General features: G+C 38.7%; 1 protein-coding gene across 5 annotated transcripts in view; it reads right to left on the bottom strand.

The window, feature by feature from the left end:
* The window catches only part of FHL5 (four and a half LIM domains 5), a 33081-nt gene extending 18579 nt beyond the window's left edge, over positions 1-14502 (bottom strand). For 3 of the 5 annotated variants that reach the window (XM_045842543.1, XM_045842542.1, XM_045842546.1), the window contains exons 1-2: positions 13889-14027; positions 3984-4037 (exon numbers count right to left, since the gene is read on the bottom strand). The gene's annotated coding sequence lies outside the window, so the exon portion shown is untranslated. Of the gene's footprint in view, positions 1-3983; positions 4038-13888; positions 14028-14447 lie in introns of those variants that run through there. The other 2 variants (XM_045842545.1, XM_045842544.1) reach the window with 2 other exon arrangements.
* Between the last annotated feature and the right edge of the window lie 632 nt (positions 14503-15134).

The raw sequence follows: 15134 nt of genomic DNA, 5'->3' as shown, positions 1-15134 counted from the left end.
TTAAACTGAAGATATTATTAAAGATTTCTTACTCTCTTGAGTGGAACCAAGCACATTTCTACTATATGACTTTTGTTCTCTGATGATAAGCTCAACACTCCCAGGGAATTCCAGAACATACTCCATAATGCTTAGGAAAAATCTTTCTCTGACTTATCTGATTATCTCCCTTCCCTGGAAGAAAACCTCCAAAACTTTTTTTTGATTGTGAAACAGTCTCAACTTCATTACTTAGCATAGAGACCCTGTTCCAGCTTTCCTACTTTTCCTAACATCTCTTTATCCCTTTCCCATCCTTGCACTGCGTGGCACACTCACATACTCAACCTGTGCTTTAGCCACTTCTCATGACTTCCTGTTCTTCAAATTCATTGTGTCCTTTTATGCCTTTGGGCCTTCACACATGCCTTCTTTTTTCTCTAATGCTCTCCTCCTTGTCGTCCACTGACTCTGTCCACCTGATGATTCTCCTCAGTAACCAAAGTCTAGTGAGAAATCCTTCTCAGTAACTTTCTCATATCTCTTGGGAAAGAGTAGCTGCTCTCATTTTGTCTATTTTTCTTGTGCCATGTTCTGTATCAGTGGTTTTGCCCTGTGTGTTTCTTTCTCACTGGTCTGCTCCTCAAGAGTAAGGATATTGCTTATTTCATCTGTGTGTCTCAGCTCTGAGCCCAGCAGGACCTGAGAATATGCTCTGTGACTGAAGAAACGAATGGAGAACTTCCAGTTCTCCAAGGGCATGGAGTCCAATGTGAGCATTAATGAAAACACACACGAAGAGAATTAGATCATTAGAATAAAGGGTAAAGGCTCAAGCATAAAAGAGGTAAGAATCTGTATGCTACATGTTTACTTGAGTAATGAATTAATTTGTGTCTATTATGTCTGTGGCAGACTGAGAATAAAGGTTAGAGAACAGAGGGTAAAGCCTAAGGGCCTGTCCTTGGCAAGGAGGATTCTTTGACTCTCCCTGTGAGCACAGTTGAAGACGACAGCTAGACTGTCTTTGAATACCAGCTGAGGAGGATATCAAAGAAGCAGCAGAAGATCCTTAATCTGTGGACATTATTAGAAGTTTTTTTCTAAACTAGTGGCACAAATAAGCTATCACCAACAGTTTTCTGACTGTTTGATCAGACACTTCAATTCTCTGTTGGAAGCTATATCAAACTTTTCTGGGTCTGTGCACATGACATTTTGAGACAAACCGTGTCTTTAGCAAGATGGCAAGGTCTTTGTCTCCTGAGATCTATGCTATTAGCTGAAGGGTTGTTTCATCAAATCCAACAAAATTTAGGGCAGTTAAGATACATGAAAAAATGAAGTGCTCAGGTCAGTGTAGACAAGGCTAGATGAGAAAAGTACATGTTCTGTAGCAGAAAATTAAAAAGTCACATATTTAAAAATATATAAAAGAACTAAAATAACTAGTAAAGAAGTTCTCCTTTTCTACTTTTCTTTCATTTCTTTTCCTGGTTCTGAGGGTAGAGTTGAGCAGGCCTGTGTGTACTTCTCATCTGTTGTTTGCTTGGAACCCAAGACATAATGTACTGAGAGAAATACTGGGTTAGAAGTCAGATGCTGTATGTTGCTCCACCGTTGCTCTAGCACTAGTTGGCATCCAACCTAGTCAGTGTTACAGCAACCATTTAACCTTTCTGTCCCTTACTTTTCTTAACTGTGAAATGAGAACAATATCAGCTGCTATGATCCCACTCTAGGCTCAAGTGCAATGCAAGAATCAAGAAATCATGGATAAGTTGGCTTTCGGCGTACTTGACTTGATGGGACAGACAGAGTTATAACTGCAGTTCCCATTTTAAAGGATGAGGATATTTTTCTCCCTCCTCCAACATGACATTTACAAAACCCAACAAACAATGTTAAAAATAACTAAAGCCATAACTTCAGGCCATCAATCAAAAATAACCTAAAACAAGCACTATAGAATTGTAGTGGAATGTTCGATATTAGTCTCTGGGGGTGTATTCACAAACACTGTTTGTTGGAAGCTGAAGGTCCTGTGCAGAGAGGTCAAATATAAATTCTCCTGAGAACTGATGAACTATTCTCCCATGAAACAAAAACAGCTGACTAGAGCTTTCCATGCGGTTAACTTGTTCTGTAGATACTAATAAAGACAAAAAGTGCTTTGTATGATTTTTCTTGGAGGGATTACATTCAGAATTATGTAATTTTGGCAGCTGCTACTGAAATAGATATAGTTCATGGTCATGTGTAAGTATAACCATATATGTAGGTTTAATACCATCCTTGAGTTTTTTCCACACTGAGATATAAGAAAATTTGCAAGACAAAGAAGTATTGCTTTTTCAGATGAAACTGAATTATTTAGCACTCTGTCTATCCACTTTCTGCTTTTAAACTCATCATTAGGCTTTCTCCTACAATTTTGACACCAAAGGGACCACAATCATTTCAGCATGTATAAGCTGAGTCTTTGCTTCTACTCCTTGAAAGTGTGCAGTTATTTCTATACAAGGTATTCTAGAAGAGCAAATCTGGTTCTTAAGTTGTCTTGAGATCTTTTCAAGGTCTTGTTTGAGGTTCTGATTTAGTACTAGGATTTGGTACATACAAGGACTGAACTAAAAGAGATAATTTATCCAAAACGATTTAGCATAGGGTCAGCTTGTGGTAAGGGCAAGGTAAGTGTTTCCTGTGTATGAATCTACCAAATCAACCCCATTTCCTGGAGGTGGAGTCTATGAGGTCACTGCAGATCTAACATAATTATCAAAATATTTCCCCTGCCACTAGATTCTTGAAAAATTTGACAAGTGCTCTATGGAATTTCTCAAAGATAGTAGTTGTATAATATTTTTGTTTGTTTTGGTCTTCCTTTCTATTTGAAAATCACCTTATTGATCATGCTCCTTAACTACAATACTATCACTATCTGAACCCTAGTAGTTATTTTCTTTTTTAAAGATTTTATATATTTATTTTTAGAGGAAAAAGGAAGGAGAAAGAGAAGGAGGGAAACATCAATGTGCCTCTTGCGCACTGCCCCCCTCCCCGGGGACCTTGCCCACAACCCAGGCATGTGCCCTGACTAGGACCCGAACCAGTGATGCTTTGGTTTGCAGGCTAACACTCAGTCAAGTGAGTCACACCAGCCAGGGCCCTAGCAGTTATTTTCTTAACCATGGAGAGGGAGCTCCATGGATCCATCTGTGTAGCACTGTTTCTGCCTGCTTTCCCTTATGTCTAAGAACAAATGGAAGGTTATTTAGCATAAAGCATGATCTGTCATTGTATAAACTAAGTCTACTGAGGAGGACTAAACCTGTGACCTATGCCACATCTATAACACGTGCTAATAACGTGTTATTAGATGGCCGAATAACTCCACAGGGCCAGGTATTTGAATGCACAACATTACATGAAAAATATGCTGTCCGGAGGAATCTTCTGGGGGGGTGGGTATACCTCATCGGAGAGGAAAGACAATGTCCTTTGTAAATTTTTTTCATTGTTGAGTTCCATGTGCTCTGATATGAGGAACTATACATTGATCATCGTAATCACCGTATTTTATTTTTGAATTTCCTTTCATAATGAGTGATGAGAAAACTCAATCCTTAATTAATTTACCTTAAAAGGATGACAAACAAATTCAAACAGTGGCTTGAGAGCAGGTTAGATTAATAACCATGGATTCGGGAATTTAGAGGAGTTGCTCCAATCTCCATGGCACAGTCAACTTACCTTACCCCTATATAGTCTCTTCATGCTATAGGAAAACCAAGGAAAAATTATGTTCCAGAATTTTCTTTTAAACAAATACATTTTAAATATAAGAAACAAATCATTTCCATTCTGATCATATATAAATTGTATTAGAAACTGTCTTATAAAATAAAGAGTGGGCATTATTTGGGAAGTGACCAATATAAAATGATAAATGCATTCTTTATCTAATGGAACCTATAAAACAGTTTTTTAAATCCAAAACTTACCTAATGACAACTCCAGTTAAACAAATTAGTTAGGAAGATCTTTCCGCCATTCAACTAAGAGCAATAAATAAGATTTCACAATCAATCAAAATCATAATCATAAAAAATCATAAAGAATCATAATTCTTTCCTGAGAATAAGCCAAGTCTAACCATATAATATATTGGCTTTCATCTGTTCAGCATTAATGAGCATTATAGATTCTGTTGGCTTATGATCTTCTTCAAATTCACAAAACACAATAATGAAAGAAGAGCTAATTTCTGGGCTTTCTGAAATAAGATGAGTCTGTCAAGTTGTATTTCACCTCTGACTTAAAGCTTCAAAAGTTTTTGAATTTTAAGGTATCCGAGAGTGCATTTGTAAGTTGTATTATGATGTGTTTAATGAGAGCCTTCGAGTTTCTCTTAGATATTTTTTATATTTTACCTTATATTAAAATATTTGGGGTGTGTGTTGTATTCCTTATAATCATAACGAAAGCTCACTAAGAGCAACCAAGTGTGCCTTATTCCTGTACTCAGTTGAAGCTGCAAGTGCCCAACACTTACTGGGTGATTGAAAAATGTCTCAGATAAAACTGATGATAATTTTCAAAGGATTCTACTTCATTGAAAGTGATGATGGCTCAAGATCAAGCAAATAAGCAGAAGCACTTACAGTCGGAATTTCCTATTGGGAAATTATAAGTCCCTAGGTGACTAGAACCTTCTAGATAAGCATTCTGTCCTTGATTTCTAGGGAGGATGCTCCAGATCCTTCTTCCCCTCTGAACTGGTAGGCCAAATCAAAGGATAACAAGAATTCTTCCTCTTGGCAAGTTTACCAGCAGTGTTGCAGATAGATGCAGATATGCAGTAGGTATTTGCTATCCATCTCTTTGGACCTTTCTATTTTGGTCTTTACAGACTTTAGACACCAACTGAGCCTGTAGAGGGCTGGGGAGGAGAGGGCTAGACCTCTGATAAAAGGAATGCTCTCAGCCAGGGGTCAAGGGGCAACCCCAGGCACTTCTGTGAAGTCCAGCAGCTTGACACTAAGGGCTGGTCATAAGGCATGTGTACCCCTTGTCATATGCATGTAATTTCTAATCAGCCTCCAAATTCTTAAATCTCAGTTGACTATTTTCATGCTTTTTCGGGACAGGTCATAGTCACACTTTATAAAACCACTACATTATCAACATCCCACCAGGCATTTTGGCAGCATCTAAATACATTTATTGTAAAACAAAATAAAACAAAACCATGGTATTTATATTCTGCCTTGCAAGGTGGAATATTGTAAATTAAAGTCATACCTCAGTACTTATCGGCTTCAGAACTCATCAAATCCTGTACTCATCTCATTTTAATGGGAAAAAATGCTTTAGTACTCCATTACTCTGTCCTTTCTCCGGACTCATAGCACTAGAATTTATATAAGTCACGATGCTGCCCCTAAAGAGAAAATGCTTCATCATTTGGTACTCTTCAGTTTTGGCACTCGTCATGAGTTTGGGAACAAATTAACAACGAGTACTGAGGTACCACTGTAATTTATCCTAATAATGTTGTAACATTTGGTACTGATCAGTTAAACTTGGCTTCTCCTTAACTGACATTGAACTTGAAAATGCCTGGAGTTCCTTTTGCACAGCATGACTTGAAGGGACAAGGAAGGTAGTGAGATGTACTTTTCACTATCTAGCCTTTTGTACCTTTTGAATTTTGTCCTAGATGCATGAGTAACTTATTTTAAAAATTAGATGAAATGAACTCAAATTAAAAGACCAAATTTATTTCCCCGGAATATCTTGTTCTTAATCATAGCACATAAGAATTAGAAGAGATATATTAGTTTCAACTCCTCATTTTATAGAGATTGCAACTCAAGTCTCGAGAGGGTATCAATCGGCTAATATTCCTTTCCTGAAAAATTCAGAAAAGTAGAATATAGCTTGTAAATAAAATTTTGTAAATACTTATAATACCTACATTGCTAATTGAAATAAATTTTACCAAGCTTCTTTTTAGACTAGATTTCTAGTTAGTTAAGAGTGACCTATTTAGGACCAGGCTGTTAAATAAAAATGAGATTTTCTTTAAGATCAGCAAAATTGGATGCTGGTTTGGTGATCCACTTAAAGAATCTTATATTTACTACAATTTTGAACAATTTGTTTTTTAGCTTTGCTCTGTGTGACCTCATTTTCTCAAGAAGGCAAGAATTGATTTCTACTCTGCAATAAATTGATGGCACAACCAGACTTTTCTGTAATAAGTTACTAAAAAAATTAAACTTCAGGTATTAGGATAAAGAAGATGAGAGCAAGGAAGTACAAGGACAAACACAGGAGAGGAGACTTGTAGGGAAAATCAGGAAGGAATCCCCTGTGAACATGGGAAGATATCAAGAGAAGCCTCCTGGTTCTGCTGTCACTTTGTTAGTTTTGCTTTGTGATGAAAGCACGCTTCTGACCTAGGCCCATTGTCACAGAATCACTAAATCTGGGAGCTGGGAGGGATTGATGAAATTCTCTTGCTTATTTCTCTCATCTAACAAGTGAGAAAAACTGAAGTTTAGAAAGGCAAATTGAGGGGTTTTTTTAAGCTAATAAATTGGTTAGTGAAAAATCTTCAACTAGAACTCAGATTTCCTGGCTCATCAGAGCCTTTTTGTTGATGCTGTTTTCATATATAAATGGGCAAAAAGCTTGTATGGAATGACAGCTTGGGTTCCTGCTCTGAGTTTTCAAAAAAAAGAAAAAGATGAAAGCCCTCTCCTTATTTGTAACTGACACTCCAGGTTTTAATTTCTGACCAGATAACCACCGGTTCTTCTGTGCCTGCAGCCAGGCTGACACTGGCTGTGAAAAGTGACCCAATTAGCCTCACTAGCAGGGACACGTCCCCTGCAATGTTCACAGCAACTCAATTTCCATTGGTTTTGTTTATTGGAGCTATTATTGGCTTACTGTGGAGTAGAGAAGCAAAGCCCAATACCACACTTGGATTTATTTTCTTGACCCTTACCTAAAAATGAGGTAGTGATGTGTGTGCCTGTGGGGTGTGTATGTGTGTGTGAGTATATGTGACTATGTGTGCCAAGTGGTGTGAGGGTGGGTGGGGGCAGTGTTTGGGTTGGGGTTCAAAGTGGGTGGAAGTTTTCCAAGTGTTTATGCCTGAAGCAAAATAATCATTTTCTTACCAGAAAGTGATTTAAAAAGATTCAAGGCAGAACTGTATCCTGTACTTTGGTGATAACACGTCAATAATTACAAGCTACTTTCTTGACAGTTTAAAATTTGTTGATGATAGAGGGGGTCGCCATTTAAAGCATAGCATGGTGATATTTAAAACCAGGTTTAATTTAATTTTTATCTGCTCCTAGTCTCAGAGATTTAGACAAAGTTGATTCTCAGCATCCATCAAAGGACTTGATTATAGCCAGAGAACTCATGGCCTTCTCTTGGCAGTTGTGCGTTTAGAGCTTTGGAAAAATAGCATGTTGCTCTCAGGTTGTTTATGCTAATTCAGTGTTTAAAGGAAAGGGAAAAAATCTGTTATCATTCCCTTGGAAACCAAATGTTCACAGTATAAAATGACAAATATTGGTTATGTTTTAGTGTTATTTTCATTTTCATCCTAAGTATCATCCGGCATGTGAATTTTTAAGGCAGACGAATGTGTCACACCAACAGGCGCAGAGGCCTTTCCTGCCTCATTCGAAACTGTGTCCCTGGAGCAAATATATATTGAATGAGAGCAGTAAGGAAAAAAAGTCAGATGTTTGGTGATAGAATATTAAAGGTTTAGAGCCGAATAGCCACTTCCTTCCCCTTTTATAAATGGAGGCCAACCCAAAGTCTTTAAATGACTTGTCTTTGAATCACACTACTTTCTGTGACCCTCATACTCTTAAGTTTTTTAGCATAGCATTTCAGACCCTCCACAATCTGGCATTGGCCTTGGTCTGGCTCTTTTTACTTTTAAACCCAACAGTATTGAGCAGCTGGCTCTCTAGACACAGTGTGCTTTAGTTCCGTCGGTTTCACAAAGAACGTGTGAATGCCAGCTTTGGGCCATCCACGGAACTCATCAGTGAGACCCATCTCTACTTATGAAAAGGTTCCATGCTCGCACAGGAGAGAGACCCACAAATAATGTCTTTACTCCGTCACTCTTCCACCAGATGAGGACCCTGGCTGTAAGTTCTCACAGCCCTTGGTACTTTAGGGTACAGAAAGGTTAGCCTTGTTAATCTTTCTGCTCCATAGTAAGCTTCCAGCAAGACAGATGCTCTGTTCCCAGCACACTGCTGCTGTCTAGCATATTACTAGCATGTGATGGGCACTCAGTAAATATTGTGGATGGAAGGGAGTGAGGGAAGAAAGGGCAGGGGACATGTGGAAATGCTTGAACCTATACACAGGGTACACTGGAAATTTCAGGACATTTCTAAAAAAATTCAGATACAGCTTCTTCTGAAGCTATAGTCTAAAGAAAAGTTAGTCTCTAAGAAAAGGTGGAGGGAGGATCCTAAGCAGTAGGGTATCCACAGACTTGTGGAGGTGGAGAAACGGCATGCCAGGGGGTGTGGACCACAGCCAGAGAGCACTGTATTACATCTGAGGGCCCGCACCTGGAGGGCAGCATTCCATTCATGTATGGATGATGGAAAGGTCACATATGAAACAAAATAGTGTTACATGTCAGAGCTTTAAAAACTCAGCCACCCGTTGCTATTTTCCTCCTGGCCAACTGGAGAACACACTGTCAGACTGTGAAAGTAGGTCTGCGACATGCTGTCAGCTAACGATCTCTCTTACATGGCATTTCAACAATTTACATTGATGACTTAAGTTTATAAGAAAGCAGATTTTTTAAAAATAAAAGGTCATATGAAATATCTGGAGAACACTTTGTAAAGTGTATGATTGTCTGCCACTGTGCTGAACACCTGAAACTCCTAAAAATAATATTGAATGTAAGCTGTAATTGAAAAAAATGACAACTTAAAAAATAATTAAAAAATTATAACTAAGAAAAAAATATATGAGAGAACCTCTCATTCCTCCAGATTTCTATACTTGTCATTTAAAATTTTTCTCTCTTTTGAAAGATTGGGGATAAAATTTCCCCAATACTTTCATTTAAATTTTTATTTAAATTTATTAAAATTTCCCCAATACTTGTCATTTAAAATTTTTCTCTCTTTTGAAAGTATTGGGGATAACATGTCCCTCCCTGGGGCACACTGATTCTACTCCACTCAAGGAGTGGTAAGTAATTGGGCAGTTGGACCCTCTCAGGGGTTATCCACTCTCCCTTCGCCTCACTGTGGTCAAAATTGCTAGTGTACTCGCCCCAACTTTGCCCCCCTCCCTGGAGAGAGCCCACTGAGCTGCCTGTCCCACCAAAAAATGCTTAAAGGGTCCAAGTTCCACCCCGATGGAGAATAAACTTGATTCAGCCTGGGTAGGGCAGTCTTTAGAAAAAGGTTTGTTTTCCAATCCAGCTTTAACAATGATAAAATTGATGACAGTTTGATCCCATTATGACACCTGTGTCTATTCTGCAACTGTCTTAGAACTCTGAAAGGGGGAGCACAGGATAAAGTGACACTTTCCAAACCACACATGTGTTATAATAAAGGTGGTTTTATTCTTTAGTCTGTTGTACGGTGGATGCATGTGTAAGTGAGGGGAAGGGAGAAGAAAGAAAATAACATATATAAAATATTTTATTAACTGGGAGGTTAAACTATGATTCTGATTATGCTAGCTTTGTAGTTTAAAACTTAACAAAAATAAAATCAAGGAATCAATAACATTATTTCTAAGCTCTTGGCTTAGCCAAAAAATAAACAAAACAATAAATATTCTATTTATGTTAATTGGAATACCTGTTAATTCTAATTTAAAATATTTTTTAGGATCTAACTTATTATCCATTTTTTTAGGTTATAGTTTATAAGATTTTTGAATTGCAAGTATCAGTTTCCCAGGTGAAATTTTGATAATGGTATATATACATTTATTTCTATTAACTAGTAGACTGTGTGTGTGTGTGTGTGTTTGGAAGAATGTAGAGGCTAAACCACTCAGGATTGTGACTAGTAATAACAATAACTAGCACTTAGCAATTACTATATTGCAAGTTATTGTAACATCTTTTCTTTCTCATAACCAACCTAAGAAGAAGGTGCACCATTATGACCACTTTATATACAAGGCAAGTGAGACACACACAGGCTAGTGACTTTTCTAAGTTCCCAGCCTTGGTGAGTGACACAACTGGGATTTCAGCTTTTGCCGAGTTGGCCCACAGAGTATGGTCCACAGATCAGGATTATCAGCATCATCTGGGAGCTTGTTAGAAATGTAAGAACTCAGGCACCAACCCAGACCTGCAGCATCTTAACGACCAGAGCTGGTTCCTGAGCACCTTCAAGTTTGGACATCTGCGATGATTCAGTATAGTGCTTCTCTTGAGAAGGAATCTGGACATCATCCTAGGCCAGTGGAGAGTCAGGGAAGAGTTTGAAGAGATTGGCACGGTGAAGTGTTTTTAGACCAGTTGTTTTAGGTTAACCACTCTGGCTTTAATGTGTAGGATGTAGTAGAGGAGGGCAAGTCTGTAGATGGGGGACCAGTGAAAGGCTGCTCTTAGACAAGTAAAGGAAGAGGGCAGCCTGAAATAGGGTGGTGGCAGCAACAAAGGAGGGAAGTAGGTGAATGTACAAGGTAGCACTGACAGAACTTAGAGATGCTTTGGCTATATGATGAAGGGAGAAGTGTTAATTCACCCCACATTTCTGGCTTGAGCAGTTGGCTGCATCATTGTGTCATTCACTGTACATGAGTATATTTGAGGGAAGTGGGGTGGAGAATAGGAGAGGGAAATAATAAATTTACTTTTCGATTAAAATGATACAATTTGAGAAGACTGCAGGACAGCCAAATATTGACGTTCAGATGGGGCTAAAGAGATGGGGAAGAGAAACCACATAAATTACTTGGGCATTTTGGACGTGGTCCGTGGCAAATTCTATGTCACAGTTTTTACTTGGCTTGCCTCTCATGTTCCTCCCTCCCTTCCCAAATGTATTCACTGGGGGGCCAAACCCGCTCTCAGCAGTCTTGTCCTCAGCAGGCCGTTAGATATACAGGTCTGTAGTTTAGAAAAGTATCTTAGCTAGAGATATTATGGATTCATAAGCACATAGAATAGATGATAAGTGAAGTAATGAAATTGCCCAGAGAGAGAAAAGGAGTCTAGAATGTAGGGGAGGAGGAGAGAAATCTGCCAGACAGAGAATAGTGCTCTTGAGTGTGGAAGGAAAACCAGGAGTTCGACATCATGGAAATCCTGGGTAAATAGTGTTTCAGGATGGGGAAAGTGGAGAATGGGGTAGAATGCTTTGGAGACAGCAAGTAGAGAATGAGAAACGTCTGCTGGATTTAGCAGTCCACCAGTAATTATAGCCTCAGCGAGCCCTGGAGAAAGCTGCTGAGGACTGGGCCAGAGGGCTGTGGATTGAGGAGTGTGGGCTGAGGAAGTGGAGGTTCTTCAGAGAGCGTAGATAGTGCTTTCAAGAGATCCATCTATGAAGCTGGGAAATGAGGGTAACTGGAGGAGCTCAATAATAAAGAAGATTTTCAGGATGGGAAATTTGAACATGTTTAAATGCTGATGGAAGGAGCCAAGAAAAAAGGAAAGATTAGAGCCTGTGATCCTGAAGAGGAGGGTAGAAGATAATGGGCATAGTTTAGATTTTCCCTTTTGTGTTCCAGTCCACCAGTAGGTGGGCACAGGGACAGCCGGAGAAACAGGAAGGGCCACTGCAACCATCCTTCCCACAGTCTGGGCTCTTCAGAGGCTATACTCTCTCCCCCTACATCCTAAGCCTTGCTTCCACCGAAGGAGCTCTTCCACGACTTAAATCTTCCACTGTTCTTTCCATGACACTGCTCAGGCAAGGATGACTGCAAAGTTAGCAGCTGCTTTGAAAATTAACCTTAAACTTTACCTTCAGCTAAAATCCTTGCTTAAATTACCTGTCCTCAGGTGAGGAAGGTTTACAGACAAAGTTTGGGCATACTTCCTCCTGAAGCTTTTTAATGTCTTGGTGAACCCACCGGCCCCAGGATGTGTCTGAAGCTGAGGTCCACGGCTTCAGGGAGAATAGCGTTTCATAATGAGGACTGCAGAAAATACTCAAGGACAGACATGTCACTGAAATATCTATTTGGAGTGGACTGTTTTTCTGAGAAGAGAATGTAATTCTATCAGATTAAGGGGGTCTGTGACCCCAAAGATATGGAGAAAGAAAAATGCTGAAGCTGATCATTTTGGAGGGATTCAAGATGTTACGGCAGGAAGGAGTTTCCTCCCCCTTCCCCTCCTCCTCCCACAGCCCTTCCAAGGTTACAAAAGGTAACAAAGAAAAATGATGACAATCCGACAGGGAAAAGACAATTACAAGAACACAGAAATGCAAGATTGTTTAACTGACATCTGACTCAGAGCTTCCCATGTGAACCCAAGTATTTGGTTTTCAGTGCCAAAGAGATCATGTTTCCTAGATTAAAAACATAAAAAACAAATCAAGGTTTCTCCATGTTCTAGAAAACCATTTCTTTTCAACATTATAGTAGAAAGTTACTAGGCTAGTCTAAGAAACCCAAATTAATCCAGCTTTACTCAAAATGTTGTTGGCAAGTAGAATAAAAATAAGAGGTAAACTTGTCAGTGAGGTGATATTACATTAAAACACAAACATACTGCTCTTGTTTAGGCAGAACAGTCCCAGAATTGGCAACTAATGATAACATGTGGGAATACATAGAACAAGTGTAGAAAACAGACATCAGAGTCTACTTTCCCTATCAAGCAATTTGGATTATGGCTTTAGGCATATATCATAACAAATATGTTAAAAACTCTCTTGTATGATATGTATGTTTGCAATATTTGTGTTATATTTTATTTCATATACTTTCTTAATAAAAATGCTAGAATTCCTACATGAAGTATTATGAATGTGAAATGATGGCTAAAATGACTTGAGGGTTTTCTTATACTTTATTTATAAGTATTACACATTTTATTAGTACTTTTTTTTTTAGTTTTCACAATCCTCAAGCCGAAATTGACACCTGAGAAGTTGCATTTTGTTTTCAAAAGGATGATGGACACCAAAGAGGGTCTGACTAAAATAGTGGAGGAGAAGGCATAAACATATGGGATTCATGCTTTTGCTTAAGTGATGCTGTCTCGGTTTCAAAAAGCAATGCTTTAGATACATACAGTTTCATTATATATCTGTGTGGGCCAGACACGCAGAGACGTTTAAATGTAATCTCAGAACACCTAAGATTAGGATTATATTCTATACCTGCTTCTGAAAAGTAGGTAAATTTTTCTTGAAAATAGCCAGAATCTCATTTAAAATACATAAATGACTTCAAATTGTGCTTTGGATCTATAAATCCAGCCATAAAACACCCTCAGTGGTTAGCTAGTCATTCAAACAAATTAAGTCAAATGGAACCCCAGAATCCCGCCACCCTTTATGACAATGCAGCTGTGCCCCCATGAATAAAGACCATTTGCAGAACTCAAGAGGCAGCTCCAAAGAGTTATCTGGACACTATGTTGCTTCCACATACATGTCATCACAATGAAAATCTGAAGTCTCAGCATATAAAGTTTGATAACTGTTGACTCAACTGACTTTTAAAAAGTTTCAAAGAAAATTTCAAAGAAAAAGAAAATTTCAAGATCTCTACTTATCTTGCCAGTATAAGTTTTCTCTTATGCAGTCACTAGAAAGTCTATAAGAATTTCCTGTAATTAAGAAACCAAAATACCACATGAAAAACACATAGTAAACATTAAGGAAAATAAAGCAAAACTTACTTTTTCTTAAAGCTGCTTCTCCCTGTAATTTAAACAGTTAAAAGGAGACTGTGTGATGATTTTTCCCTCCAACGCATTCATAGGTCAACTCCAAAGGGACAGAGTGAGCCACCAGAGTTATCCGAGGGCCCCTCCCAACTGCCACTTTTTCAACTTTGTACAAGAAAATAGGAGGGTTAGTGGGTTTCCTCCAAGTCTGGTGATGTGTACATAGCTGACTCCTGCTGGGCTGAAAAAGCATTCCCTGTCAATTTGTACTTAAAATTATGAGTAACAGATTCCCTGCAGGACATCCTTAAAGGGCAATCCCTCCAGGATTAGTATTTGAAATACCTGGATCAGCTCCAAAAAGCTTAAAATACAAACTGCACACACACACTTGAGAAATTCCCACTGCAGAGGCTAAATTAAGGGCACATTTAAATTTTAAAAATTTCCAAAAGGCTAATGTATTTTCTGTTTCTTTGATTAATCTGTTGTTTGTTTTGTTTTCCAATGACTATCAGAACCCTTCTTTTTGGTTAGAAATGGCTGAACCATAGAGCTTTTCTGTTCTCACCTGCAGTGGCTGGTAGTTTGAGATGAGCCCTTGATTGTGGCCTCTAGTACTGTCTTCTTGGGAAATCTGGAAACTTTGAGCCTTGGACTTGACTAGAATAACTCCAGGTTGTTGCCTGCTCCATGCGCCTGCAGTGTGGACTGAGCATTCCCTGCTTCTGCCTATTTCCCTGTGAGCGGGTAACGATTGTTATGTCATCTCTCTGGCTGTATGATTTCACTTAAGGACAGACTCATCTGGCTTTTTGAAATCTTCAACTCAAAACCTGAAAAGTGGCCAGATATTTCAAGAATTGAATTTAAAGACATGTTTGAATATTGAATTAATCCAACAGAGGAATTCTTCGTGGGTCAAACTGATTCCTAAAGCGACGGGTGTTTGCTCCTAGAATCTCCATCAGAGGCCATTTCTTTGGTTTGTAAGGTGGGGTGAGAAAAGAAATGCTCTGCCTTAACTCCATTCACTCCCAGACCAAACTGAAACTGTCCCTGTTCTAAGTGCTAAAGGGATGATATGTTAATATTGTCTGAGGTCAAACTCAGGTGTGTACAATAAAACATAGAGCTAGCAAAAGGCAAAGCCAAAGAACTCCATGTTTCGTTATTCACCTACTTTGGTGACGAAGATATTAGGAAAATGAAAATATGGCAATTAGCAGCAACATACTGATTCAGTGAAAGGACACGA

The sequence above is a fragment of the Phyllostomus hastatus genome, unplaced genomic scaffold (genome assembly GCF_019186645.2).
Source record: "Phyllostomus hastatus isolate PE091 unplaced genomic scaffold, TTU_PhHast_1.1 phas_contig_40, whole genome shotgun sequence".
Taxonomy (NCBI): domain Eukaryota; kingdom Metazoa; phylum Chordata; class Mammalia; order Chiroptera; family Phyllostomidae; genus Phyllostomus; species Phyllostomus hastatus.
This window is presented reverse-complemented; position numbering and strand designations above follow the sequence as displayed.